Source organism: Lissotriton helveticus, chromosome 6 (genome assembly GCF_964261635.1).
Source record: "Lissotriton helveticus chromosome 6, aLisHel1.1, whole genome shotgun sequence".
Lineage (NCBI taxonomy): Eukaryota > Metazoa > Chordata > Amphibia > Caudata > Salamandridae > Lissotriton > Lissotriton helveticus.
In genome coordinates, this window is record NC_136067.1 from 1,276,826,725 (window position 1) to 1,276,839,036 (window position 12,312).

Consider the following 12,312-nt stretch of genomic DNA (forward strand, 5'->3'; position numbering starts at 1 on the left):
CCCGAGAGGAGATGGTCACCAGTTGTCATCCAATTGAACACCCTAATGATTGAATCAGGACTAAGAGCTGTAAATGGGCGTACTATCTCCGATGCTCAGGGGGCAAATACATATAATAGGGTATCGTGTGAAAGTAGAATTGACTACATAATGGTGGATAGGAGAGCATGGAAGTCAGTGGTGGATATGGTCATTATACCATCAGTAGAGAGCGACCATAACCCCTTGTCCCTTACAATGGTGGATTTGTGGCAGAGGAAGGAGTATACTCCCTCCACTAGCGCAAGATTAATAACCAAGACAGTTGTACCATCCAATTGTAATAGATTCAATAAGTGGCCTAAGTTTATTATGGATGAAAAAAGACTAAGTGCACTGGAAGGAATCCTTAGTGAGCAGTCCTTAAGGCTTTCTGCAGCATGTAAGGACGTGCCTGGGTCCGCGGCGGCAGAAACCATTTATACTGATACTATAGGCCAGATTGGTAAACTGTTTGTAGTTCCTGGCAAAAAGAGCCCGATGATTGTCAAGAAAGTGCAGAAGTGGTTTGATAGTAATTGCAGAAAGATGAAAAATAGTCTGCTTCTCGCTATTAAATCTAGTAATCCAGTTGCTGTTCTGCTGGCCAGATTATACTATAGACAAGCCATTACAACAGCCAAAAGGGAGTGGGAAGAATCTCATTGGGATAGTCTTAGAGCTGCAAGTAAAACCAAGAATGCTGAGTTATTTTGGGCCCTAGTTAGAAGATCGAACGGCTGTGACCGGATCAAATCCCGAACCATATAACCGATAGTGAATGATTTGAGCATTATAAGAAACTCTATGGGGGAGATGAGTCGCCCGATATTCCAGGGCCCTTGTGTGGTGCCATGGCTATTGACTCTGGACAGGCTCCTTTCATTAGAGTAGACAAGAAAGAGGTGCTGGCTGCATTAACTAAGCTTGTACCTGCTAAAGCACCTGGGCAGGATGGTGTGCCGGGCGACCTTTTTAAAATCAACAGCGAAGGTTGGGCCTCTTACTTTGCAATTCTTACAAATGCCTTGTTGGAGGGCTCACCTGTCCCGAACTCATGGAAGGCAGCCGAAGTGATCCCCATCTACAAGAAGGGCCCCAGGGGGGACCCTGCCAACTACCGCCCTATAAGTCTTATAGATGCGGGGCAGAAACTGGTTGGCAGGGTACTCCTGGAGAGGATTCTTTCCTGGGCTGATGAGAACAGTATTATTTCACCCTTCCAGGCGGGCTTTAGGGCTTGCACAAGCACGATAGACCAGGCATTTAGGTTGGTACTCTTACACTGGAAGGTGGTTACTATTGGCAAAGGCAGTCTTTATCTGGCATTTATTGACCTGAAGACCGCCTTTGACCTGGTCCCCCGAGACCGCCTATGGCTGGTTTTGGAGGAGATGGGGATTCCCTTACCCATTCTGAATCTCCTGGCTCGCATGCATGATGGAACTTATGCTCGCATTAGATGGGGATCACAGGAGCAAAAAGCTGATAAAATCCCTGTGAATAGAGGGGTACGCCAGGGCTGCTTACTGGCCCCGACACTTTTCACGCTATTTGTGAACGGCGTAGTTTCATTTTTGCTCGAAACTAACGCTGACGCCCCGGTCTTGGCAGGTGATAAAGTCCCCGCACTTCTCTTTGCGGATGATACGCTGTAGGTATCAAAAACCCACGCAGGTTTGCAGAAGCTGCTGGACCGCTTCTGTTTGTTTTGTAAGCTCAGGGGCCTTGCCATAAACACATCGAAAACAAAGCTCCTTTATTTTAACCCTAGTAGATCGTCTAGATCCACCTTATCCCTCGATGGGGTGCCACTGGAACGCGTGAAAGAGTTCGACTACTTGGGAATTAGAATTTCGGACAAACTAAAATGGCAGCCACATATTGAAAAAATGGCATTAAGCCATAAAAGGGTAGTTGGAGTATTAGGGAGGGAACACCGTGCATCCACTTCTAAGCCCATTGCTCCTGCTCTGGATATCTACGCTGCAAAAGCTGTAGGCTGTGCCCTCTATGGCGCAGAGCTCTGGGGCTTTGACTATGTTGATGCACTAGTCATCGCAGAGAACAAGTTCTTTAGGGAGCTTGTGTCACTCCCGAGGGGAACTCCTACCAAACCACTCTTGAGCGATCTGGGTCGCCGTTTCATTAAGGACTTAGCTACCCTACGCCCTCTATTATATTGGGCCCGGCTATGGCGGACCCCGGAGCTCTCGAGGTATGCTGATGGTCTTAGAGAGGTTATGAACCTTCATGGAGCCCACAAAATTAGCTGGATAACTAATATAAAGAAGCTCTTACATGCAACGGGCCTTGCAACTGGTAGGGAGCCTGGGGTATCACTATCCAAGGCCAAAACTAAGCGAGCCTATTGGGCATGGGTTGATGATCATGAGCAGAGGGACCCAAATCTAGGTAGGCTGACTGAGGCATTCCGACAGCACAAGTTAAAACCTCGCCTGGAGCCCTACTTGGATTTTATTAAGAAACCCAGAGATAGATCCCTTTTTATCCAGTATAGGATGGGAACACTCCCCCTTCGCGATCGTACTTGCAAGTGGAAGCCACCGCACCAAACTTCTCCTGATTGCCCAAATTGTGAAGGTGTCATTGAAAACATTGCTCATGTCCTCTTTGTATGCCCAGCCTATACAAAACCCAGACAGAAATGGCTCAAACCTGTGTGTCTGTTGCTTGGAACCAGGGACCACTCTGTTGCACTTAGAATACTTAAGGCTGATGCAAGCACAACCTTAGTGTGTGGGGTGGCCACATTTCTTAGTTGGGCATGGCTGATTAGGCTGGAGGCTATTAGATGACTTAAGTTTTAGCCAAACTTCTTTTTATATATTTAAACATCCACAAAGCTGTTAAAGTTTAATATATTTTTAATTATTTATTGTAATACAAAAGTTTTTTTATCTGTAATCTTTTTTATATGTATTGTTAATTAATTCTGTTTTTATATTGTAAGTGTGCTTTTATGATATTGTATATATCGAAATAAAGCTTTGATGATTCTTCAAGGGGAAGAGGTCCCAAAGTAAACCCTTTCCCTTTGAGAATCAGTTACCATCTCCTTTGAGATGTTGGTAACTGGTCACTGGTTTGTGACCACAATTGTGGTTGCAAACGATTGACACATATTATAACTAGGGCTCCCAGTTTTATGGTATTTTTTTTTAACATTTCCATCTGTATTTATCCATATTTATTTTTGGGCCATTGTATCTGTATTTATCAATATTAATGTTGTGTTTTGTGTTTAAATGAAGTTGTAAGAATGTACATTTCCATATTTATTTAACAGATAGGACACGCACTCATACTTTGATGTCCGTCGTGTTTTAGGTATTTAAGCTGACAAATATTACGTAACAATATATCCACGAAATATTAGCGTTATACCACAAATGTATGTTGAAATATGCCATTATTTAAATTCATACTGTTTTTTTAATTTCCCATGCTGTCCATCTGCTCAGCTATTAGGCTACAATTCATGACAGACAGCTTGTTGAGTCAATTAAAAGAAGCACAATTTTCTGTATTTATCCACTTTTAAAAATAAATGCAGACAGAAAACACATAATTTTCTGTCTGTATTTATCCGTAACAATCGTTAAAAACGGAGAACAGGGAGGGAGGAGCCTAGCTCGCGGACGTAATGGCCGCCTTTTAGCTCGGCTCCGTCGACCCTCCGGCTAACTTCGACTATCCTGTCATATATCCTGCACTGCGACGCTACTTCCATACAGAATTCGAACTTTGAACACCCACTCTTACTCACCGTCTGATCCGGAGGTCCCTGGGTGCTGTGGATCCGCAGCTGTGCTCTCGGTGAGATTGGGGCCTCCGGGCGCTCGGGACCGGGACCTCGCCTGCGGGACCCGACCGGCGGAGAAGAGATTCCTGCGGGACCCGACCAGCGGAGAAGAGATTGCCGGCCCCGGCCGTGAAAGTGAGCCACTGGTGGGAACCGTTGTGCGTGTGCCCCGGAGATCCTGAACCGGCCCGATGACTGGGCCGTGCGGCTGGAGGGGGACGAGCTGTGTTGGGGGCTGACCGTGTGAAGGGGTCCCTTCGCCTTTGTCCTGTCCGGCGGTCCTGGACCCCGCGCCTGGCTCTCGCCTGTGGGGCCTGCCGCTGTTCGGAGAGGATCCCCCCCCATCGGGCGCTCTCCCATCCTGTGCCGGTGAAGCCGTTGTTGGGAGCCTCCGGGGGTCTGTAAAGTCCTACATTTGGGAACTGTTTGGGGGCCCACGGTGGAGTGTGGGGCGGCGAAACTCACAAGATGGCTGCCGACAACGTGGGGGACAGTCCGCTCTGCACCGATGCTCCTTGCCGGCCGGATTGTGCAGAGGCCTGGGTGTGTACTCGAGCGCCCACGCCCGGAGATGTCCTGGACGCCTTGATGTCATTGTATGCTGTCTTGGCCCCCGGTGCCTCTGCTGACCCCGTTCGGCTCGCCGCCATTTTGGGCCGCCGCTCTTTCATGCACCCCTATCGTCCTGATGCCGCCATTGCTTCACCCCCTTCGGCTGCGCCAGGAGTTGCTGTTGTTGTTCTTCGGCCGCTGGATGGACCGGTGACTTTTGACCCTCTGCTTCCTCGTCGCCTGGATTCCGAGGACTTCCACACGCCGCGGAGATCTGCTCCTTCCCGGGTGCCTGGGACTCATGGTGGGCCGCTGTTTGCTCCCGCTTTGTTGGATTCGAACTTTTGTTCTGGAGGGATACCTTTGTACTGTCGATCTGCGCACCTGGACTTCGGCTTGCCTTTGCTTGCCTTGTCGTTACTGCTACAATTGACTTGCTTAATTGACTTTTTGTATTCCCTCCGTACGAAAGCTCTACCTGATTTATATCATTATCGTGACTCTGGACTACGTTATGATTATTTTTTGCTGGGTGGTCCGCTCCACATTATCCTTGATTGGGTTGGTTTCGTGATCAGGAAGGGTTGGGGGTGAGTTGCACGACATGATAGTTTGCTGGTCTACCGGCCCGTTGCATTGATGTCTGTATTCCCGACACGGGGAACCGTTACGATCTCTCCCTCCTCCCCCTCCCTGTGGTTCTTGCTGTATGTGAAGGTGTAGTACTGATTTGATACTTATTCATTTGTTGGCCGGGGAGGGTCGTGGGTGTGTTTGTTCATATCCTCTGGCTCCTCCCTCACACTTTATTTTTTGTTTTGTATTTCATCTCCTTCTCTTTTTGTCTTCTTCCTTTACTTTTCTTTCACTATATTTCGGGTTTCGGATTAGGGCGACAGGCACGCTGTTTGGAGGGTAGGCCGTAGCTTTCTGCAGGGGTGCGGGGTGGGACGGGTGGGTGGGGTCTTTCAGATGGTTTTTTTTTTTGGTTCTATGGCCCTTTTCTATCCCTTTCTAGCGGTGCCGCTTCTGTCCTCGCTTCTCAGGCTTGGGTGGGTTGGGGTCTATTGCTTTGCCACTTTTCTCGGTTTCGATGCTTCGTTGCGATTGCCATACCCTTCTTTTCGCCAGCTACCACTTTCTTCTGTACTATTAGCCACGGGTTGCTTGGCCCGGGGTGGCGCCCATCTCGCACGATTGTGTTTCACTTTTATTTTTCTTTATTTTGTTCTTCTCCCTTCCTTTCCCTCCCCTTTTTCTGTCCTTTTTTTGGTTTCCTCCCCCTAGTTTCCTTCCTATTTTTCCCCCCCTTCCCTTCTCCCCCCCCCTTCCCCCCCCCCCTCCCCCTTTTTCCCAGGCTTGTATTGTGAGAAGTGGGCTTGATTCGTACATTTTTCCGTTCCCCTTGCCTCCGTTAGCGTGTTATTGGGTGGGGGTCATTAGATCTTGGTAGCATTTGTATGCTTCTCCACTACATTTTGCGTCTGTTTTGTGCTATGGTCGTATCATGCCCTTACATCCTCTTCCCCCCCCCCCCTCCTCCTCTCATTCTGGCATGGGTATAATCCTGTTTCTGGGTTTTTCCGTATTTGTGAGTCAGCCATGAGCCTTGTCCCCTCATTATAAAATAGACCTCATTGATCCTGATGTTGGGCCGTTATTGCTGCTTATCCCATTTCTAGCATTGTTCGATTATGTTTGCTTGCCTGCCACCTGGCCTCGTGTTGCTTCTTTTGCCTCTTGATTGTCTTTGATTTGTGGCCGGCCGGATTGGTTGTAGGCCCGTACATGTTTATCCTAATGATGCAAATAAAGGTCTTCAAAAAACAAAAACAAAACGGAGAACAGGGAGCCTTAATTATAACGAATCGCTGTTATACCACTTCCTAATTGTGATTTGCATGGGACGCTAAACCCATTTTGTGAGTCAAAAATGCATCTCTGACCCACAAAATGAGCTTGCCACATTTTAAATAAATGTTTTGCATTCACAACACCTGCGATTCTGCGAATCGTGGTGTTTGCAAACACAAAATGGTTGCATACATCTGGCCCCTAATTGTATTGCAGAGTACTTTTTCACATGCATTTTATTAGGCTTTTGATGCTTTAAACTTTTCACTATGGCCACCAGCAACTATTTACATACTATTTGTATATTTGCTCTAAGGTCTGCCCTTCCCTTCGATGTCGGTCGCAACATTGACACATGACCTTTCCTGACTTGGCTCCTAAATTGGTTCCCATTTGGAAAATTTAGTGAAAATCAGCAGATGACCGTTTTGGTTTAGTGGGCAGACTACAGATGTAACGAGAAAAGAAGGAAGTTGATACTAAATATTTAAACTGTAATTGTTTTTATTATTATTATTATTAGTAGTAGTAGTAGTAGTAGTCTAAATTGTTTCACACCTAGAGCTTGAGATCACCAGTTTTGCCATTTTTAAGCACTGTACGGAGCAGGTATCAGCAACTACTGTAAATGTATTATCAACCTCTAAAAGAAAATCTAAAGTGTTCTGCCAGGATTTACACCTGCGCCATCAGTCATGTGGTGGTTATGAGTATTGACCTTCAGAACAGCTAGCCACCTGCTGATGCAGCCCCGCACCGTCATCAGTATCACGTGTTCTCTTCTGATTAGATAGCCCTCTTCCACATTACGGTCTACATCCAACACCTCTTTAGCGGAGTCCTTGTCTTTCCATGCTCCTCTCAAGAATTGCTCAAGGGAGACTGGTGAAGCTGGAGGAATGCCTGTTCTTTCTACTACTCAAAGCCATTGAAGCATCTGCTGGAGTTCAGTTGCATTGGGGAGCATCTGCTCTATATGGTGGCATTCATGTATGCCTGTGGAAACCCTCCCTTGATGAGGGGTCCTGCAGCACTTCTTCAGTGCGCTCAATAAAGCTGGCTAGGTGGTCACAACCATCCCTCTGGCTACTGATCATGAAATAGGCTAATATTTCTTTCCTAGTCCTTGTACTCTTCTCAAATGTAGAATTGGCTTCAGCAGCTTGAATTAAGGTCCGAGAGAGGCAACTGTGTTTCCTTGAAGGCCTGCAAAGATTCTACTGTGATCTCTTTTTCCTACACTGCAAGTTCATTGGCCTATCAACTGGCATGACCAGTCTAGCTAAATATGGAAGGTTTTCTACTATAGGAATTGGCTGGATCCCCCAAACCACAGACAGCTAGATGTACACTCTTCTTTCATGGTAGGGAGTAGCAGTTTGTTAATGGCTTCTCCTAACAAAGTTAGGACTTTGGCATAATCTCTGGCCTCAATCCCCTTGTGTGCCATGGCTGCTGCAATGTTCCTTGAGGCCCAAGCCTTATTTTCCACCCACCATTTTGGTCCACTAACTTCGTCCATCTTCAAAACAGTGGTCAGCATTTCAGCAACCAACTATGCCATCCAAGGGTGCTCTTCATATAATTCTACAGTTAGGGGAGTAAACAGGCTAGAGGGATTGATCACTTTCTGGCTGACTCAGGCACAATACCACTGGGTTGCAGTGCAATGTGACTAGACAAACAAAGGCTGGATGGCCTCTATAGAACAGTGATACTCAAAGTACAGCCCGCGGGCCACTTTTGGCCCTCTTGACCTTAACATGCAGCCCCCTTGGTGAACAGCTGCATGAGCTGTTGCTAACTTGCTGAGCCCTAATATTCAGAACATTTTTTAAATAAACGTATAAACATTTATTTGCAAGTTAAATGAAGTTATGAAGTCACTATGGTAGTGTCCCGTACCACTTAACTTTAGTTACCCACTAATAAATGTTTTCCCATTTATTAAAAAGTTTTAGAACTCCTTACAAAATACCTTATCCACTCATACCCCCTAGCACCACTCTGCTGACATCAGTGTGACTCTCGGTCTCATCATAGACCATACTTTGTGGCCCCTGGGCAAATGTTTGAGAGTATTCATCATCTTGAACATCCAGGCCCCATTATAGGTTGTCATGGGTCTACTTCCACTTATCAGTGTCAGGCTCTTTGTGGCGGTTGCCATAGTCTCATGGGCACAGCTGCTGCCCTCACCACAAGGGAGTATTTTTGGACCCCAGCAAAAGATTGGTATCCTGAGAGACCTTGTGAGAGGAAACTAAAGATATATAAACTTGCTCCTGGGGGATTTGTACAGGGTTCCCCTTTTTGTGTGGGATGTATGTACTGATGTACCAAATTAACCTGAAGAAAGGTGGCGAGATTTGGCTATGGGTGATTGTTGTATGTGCTTAACTTTAAGGCTTTGTCTATGCATTATGTGTATAGCTTGATCAGTAGTAGCAGTAGCATAAGCTGGAGGAACTTGTGTAGATCATTTAGAATGGGTATATTCAATTTGTTCTTGCTTGCAGATTCTGGGACTCTTTTCAGTTGGTACCTGGATCTTCTCTTAGTGCACATTTTTTTTCTATGTATGCGGGTATGAGGTATTTGTATGACACAAAGGGATGTACAAAAGTTCCCCGGGAAGAGTGATAGAGGGGTGTGTGTGTGCTAGTGAGTGGGGGGAATCCCCTAGTTGGAACTAGAACCCTCACACACCCAGCAAGCTAGGTGTCATGCTTCATCATATGGGCTCTGCTCCTCGTCAGACTGGCGCTGCAATGTCTGACGGGCTCCCGAAACCGGGGCTCTTTATCGGAGATCTTTTGTTCCCGCCATATGGTGCATGTGTGTGAGAGGGCCTGGGGAGTGTGGTCGTGACGTGAGTGTTGGGTTAAAAAAGGTGAGTCAGTCTACATAAAGAATTTATTCTCGTAGTAGACTCCCTTGGTTAAAAACAAATGAAAGTGGTGTGGGAGGGGAGAAACAATGACCCCAGTACTATTAGGGTCTATTGGACTGCTACCCTCAATTATTGGTCGACATGTTTCTTGCCTGATGGCAATTCTTCAGGACCTAAATATGATCGTACCACACTGTGAAAATGCTAGTGACAAATATATATACACAAAAAAGTGAAGGGTTGAAACTTGCAGGTATGTCTATGACCGTATTATAGTCAGAAATACCAAGATGCAGGCTAGTCAGTCCTGCTGCAGTTTGCAAAGCCCTTACCCGGATCCCTGGTGGACCCCTCAGTCTGCTCCCGTGGGACTGGCTAGGGAGGTGTAGTACCTCCGGCGTCAGCCGTCCAAACGGTGTCACCTACCCCACGTACAGCGTCTAGGTAATGGCGCAGACCAGCTGCTCTGCGCCATTACCTAGACGCTGTACGTGGGGTAGGTGACACCGTTTGGACTGCTGACGCCGGAGGTACTACACCTCCCTAGCCAGTCCCACGGGAGCAGACTGAGGGGTCCACCAGGGATCCGGGTAAGGGCTTTGCAAACTGCAGCAGGACTGACTAGCCTGCATCTTGGTATTTCTGACTATAATACGGTCATAGACATACCTGCAAGTTTCAACCCTTCACTTTTTTGTGTATATATATTTGTCACTAGCATTTTCACAGTGTGGTACGATCATATTTAGGTCCTGAAGAATTGCCATCAGGCAAGAAACATGTCGACCAATAATTGAGGGTAGCAGTCCAATAGACCCTAATAGTACTGGGGTCATTGTTTCTCCCCTCCCACACCACTTTCATTTGTTTTTAACCAAGGGAGTCTACTACGAGAATAAATTCTTTATGTAGACTGACTCACCTTTTTTAACCCAACACTCACGTCACGACCACACTCCCCAGGCCCTCTCACACACATGCACCATATGGCGGGAACAAAAGATCTCCGATAAAGAGCCCCGGTTTCGGGAGCCCGTCAGACATTGCAGCGCCAGTCTGACGAGGAGCAGAGCCCATATGATGAAGCATGACACCTAGCTTGCTGGGTGTGTGAGGGTTCTAGTTCCAACTAGGGGATTCCCCCCACTCACTAGCACACACACACCCCTCTATCACTCTTCCCGGGGAACTTTTGTACATCCCTTTGTGTCATTAGTCTATAGGACAAGTACACTGGACCCCGTAAAATATTGTCCTAACCCAGTTCCCTTCCTGTATTGATGAGGTATTTGTATAACATAAACCTAGACAAATGTTGGTGGATCTCTGTACAGAATCAAAAACAAGCATTAAGTCAATGAGTGACATGAGAGAAAGATAGTTGTGGATTCTTCCTGTACTGTAATGTAGTGTTCTTTAAAGGTATGTCTTAAATTCTTTTTGTCTAAATTGGAGCAGGATTGGGTCAGTTCCTATGTTTATGGGAATGTTGTTCCAGATCCTGAGTGCATAGAGCTTCTCTACCAGGTGCTGGTTATAATGGCTTTGTAAATAATGCAGCTGGTTTTGAAGATGGTGCGAATTGCTATCGGAACCAATGGAGTTCCATCAGGGTGGGGATGATGCGATCATATTTCTACAGGCCTTGGATGAGATGTGCAGCGGTACGTATGGTACCCTTAGAAGGTGCCAATGTGGAATTAGGGAGGCTATGGAGCAGGACGTTACCGCCATCCAGATGCAATAGTATGCGGGTTTGAACAGCAGTTCTGAAGTCACTTTCTGGGAAAAAATGGTTTCACTTTCTTTAGAAGAGCGAGCTGGTACCAGGCTGCTAAAGTTTTTCCATATGTTAAATATTTGTTCTTGCAAAACATTTAAAAATGAAAACACAATTCATATGTTTGTATGACGATACAACGCATTTGTTGCCACGCATGCCTTTACCACGCATGCATTACAGTGCGAATACCTGTACCATGCATAACCTTTACCACACTTTTCTTTCAAAAATATATATTTACCACACATGCCTTACAGCAATTTTAGTTGTAAAGGCATGTATGGTAAAGCCCTTTGCGGGATAATGGTTTTCTCTGCCCCGCTCGTAAACTGGTCCCCGTTGCCCCCCTCAGCCTTCAGCCCTTGTTGAAATACCCTAACCCTTCCCTGAGCCCTAAACTTATACTCCAGTATGCCCCCCTGGCCCTCAGTCCTTTAAAAAAAATACCCGATCCCTGTCCTAAGACCAGGACCCCAGCACAATCTCCCCTCCCAAGCCCTTTTTAGTAATTACCTGACCCCTGCCCTATGCCCTAACACTAGACGCCACTACGCCCCACCTCCCAGAGCCCTTTTTAAAAATCCCCAACCCGTGACCTGAGCCCTAAACCCCCCCCAAGTACTTTTTAGATTAAAAAAAACACGACCCCAGTCTAAAGCCCTAAATCGATGCCCAATACCCCTTACCTCAGTAGATGAGGATCCTCTTCTAATGTGAGCTATGGCACAGATCGGCAAGAGGAAGCAGAAGGCTCTCCATTTCCACAAATGACACCACCGTGCCAGTACCTTTACCACCATGACGCTGATAGTACGTCAGTTACTCACATAGCCATTACTACGTATGCCGCGTTGTAACAAAAATGTGTGGCAATGGCTATGCGTAGTAACAGTGCAGCATGGTTATGCATGCGTGGTAAAGGTACTGTGTGGTTACAGCAGCCTTGTAATGGCTGTTTTCCATTCATATTTGTAGAGAAAATATGCCTATTTACATTTAGATTGACCCCAGTTAATGTAGGCCTGCATTTCAAATGACTAACGGTGGTTGCCCTATTCCTTTGTGAAACGTGAATATTCTATTTCTAGGTGAAGTTGAAATTCTACTTAAAGAATCCAATGTTCTTTTGCCTTCTTACCCACGTGAAATGTTTTCTTTTCTTTGTGATAATCATAGAATGTTTTCCCATTCAGAAAGGCACCTTCCAGAGTACAGCATGGTCCCTGTATCTCATCTTGTTATAGATAATGCAAGTTTGGAGGGCGCTGAGAGAAGCTGTATTGAGGAAGGTCCTGAGAATCTAACAAGGCTCAAACCGCTGTACAGCCCAACTAGAGACATCGGAGAATCTGTGCACTGCTGTTGCATCAAAAGCCACTGAATGAA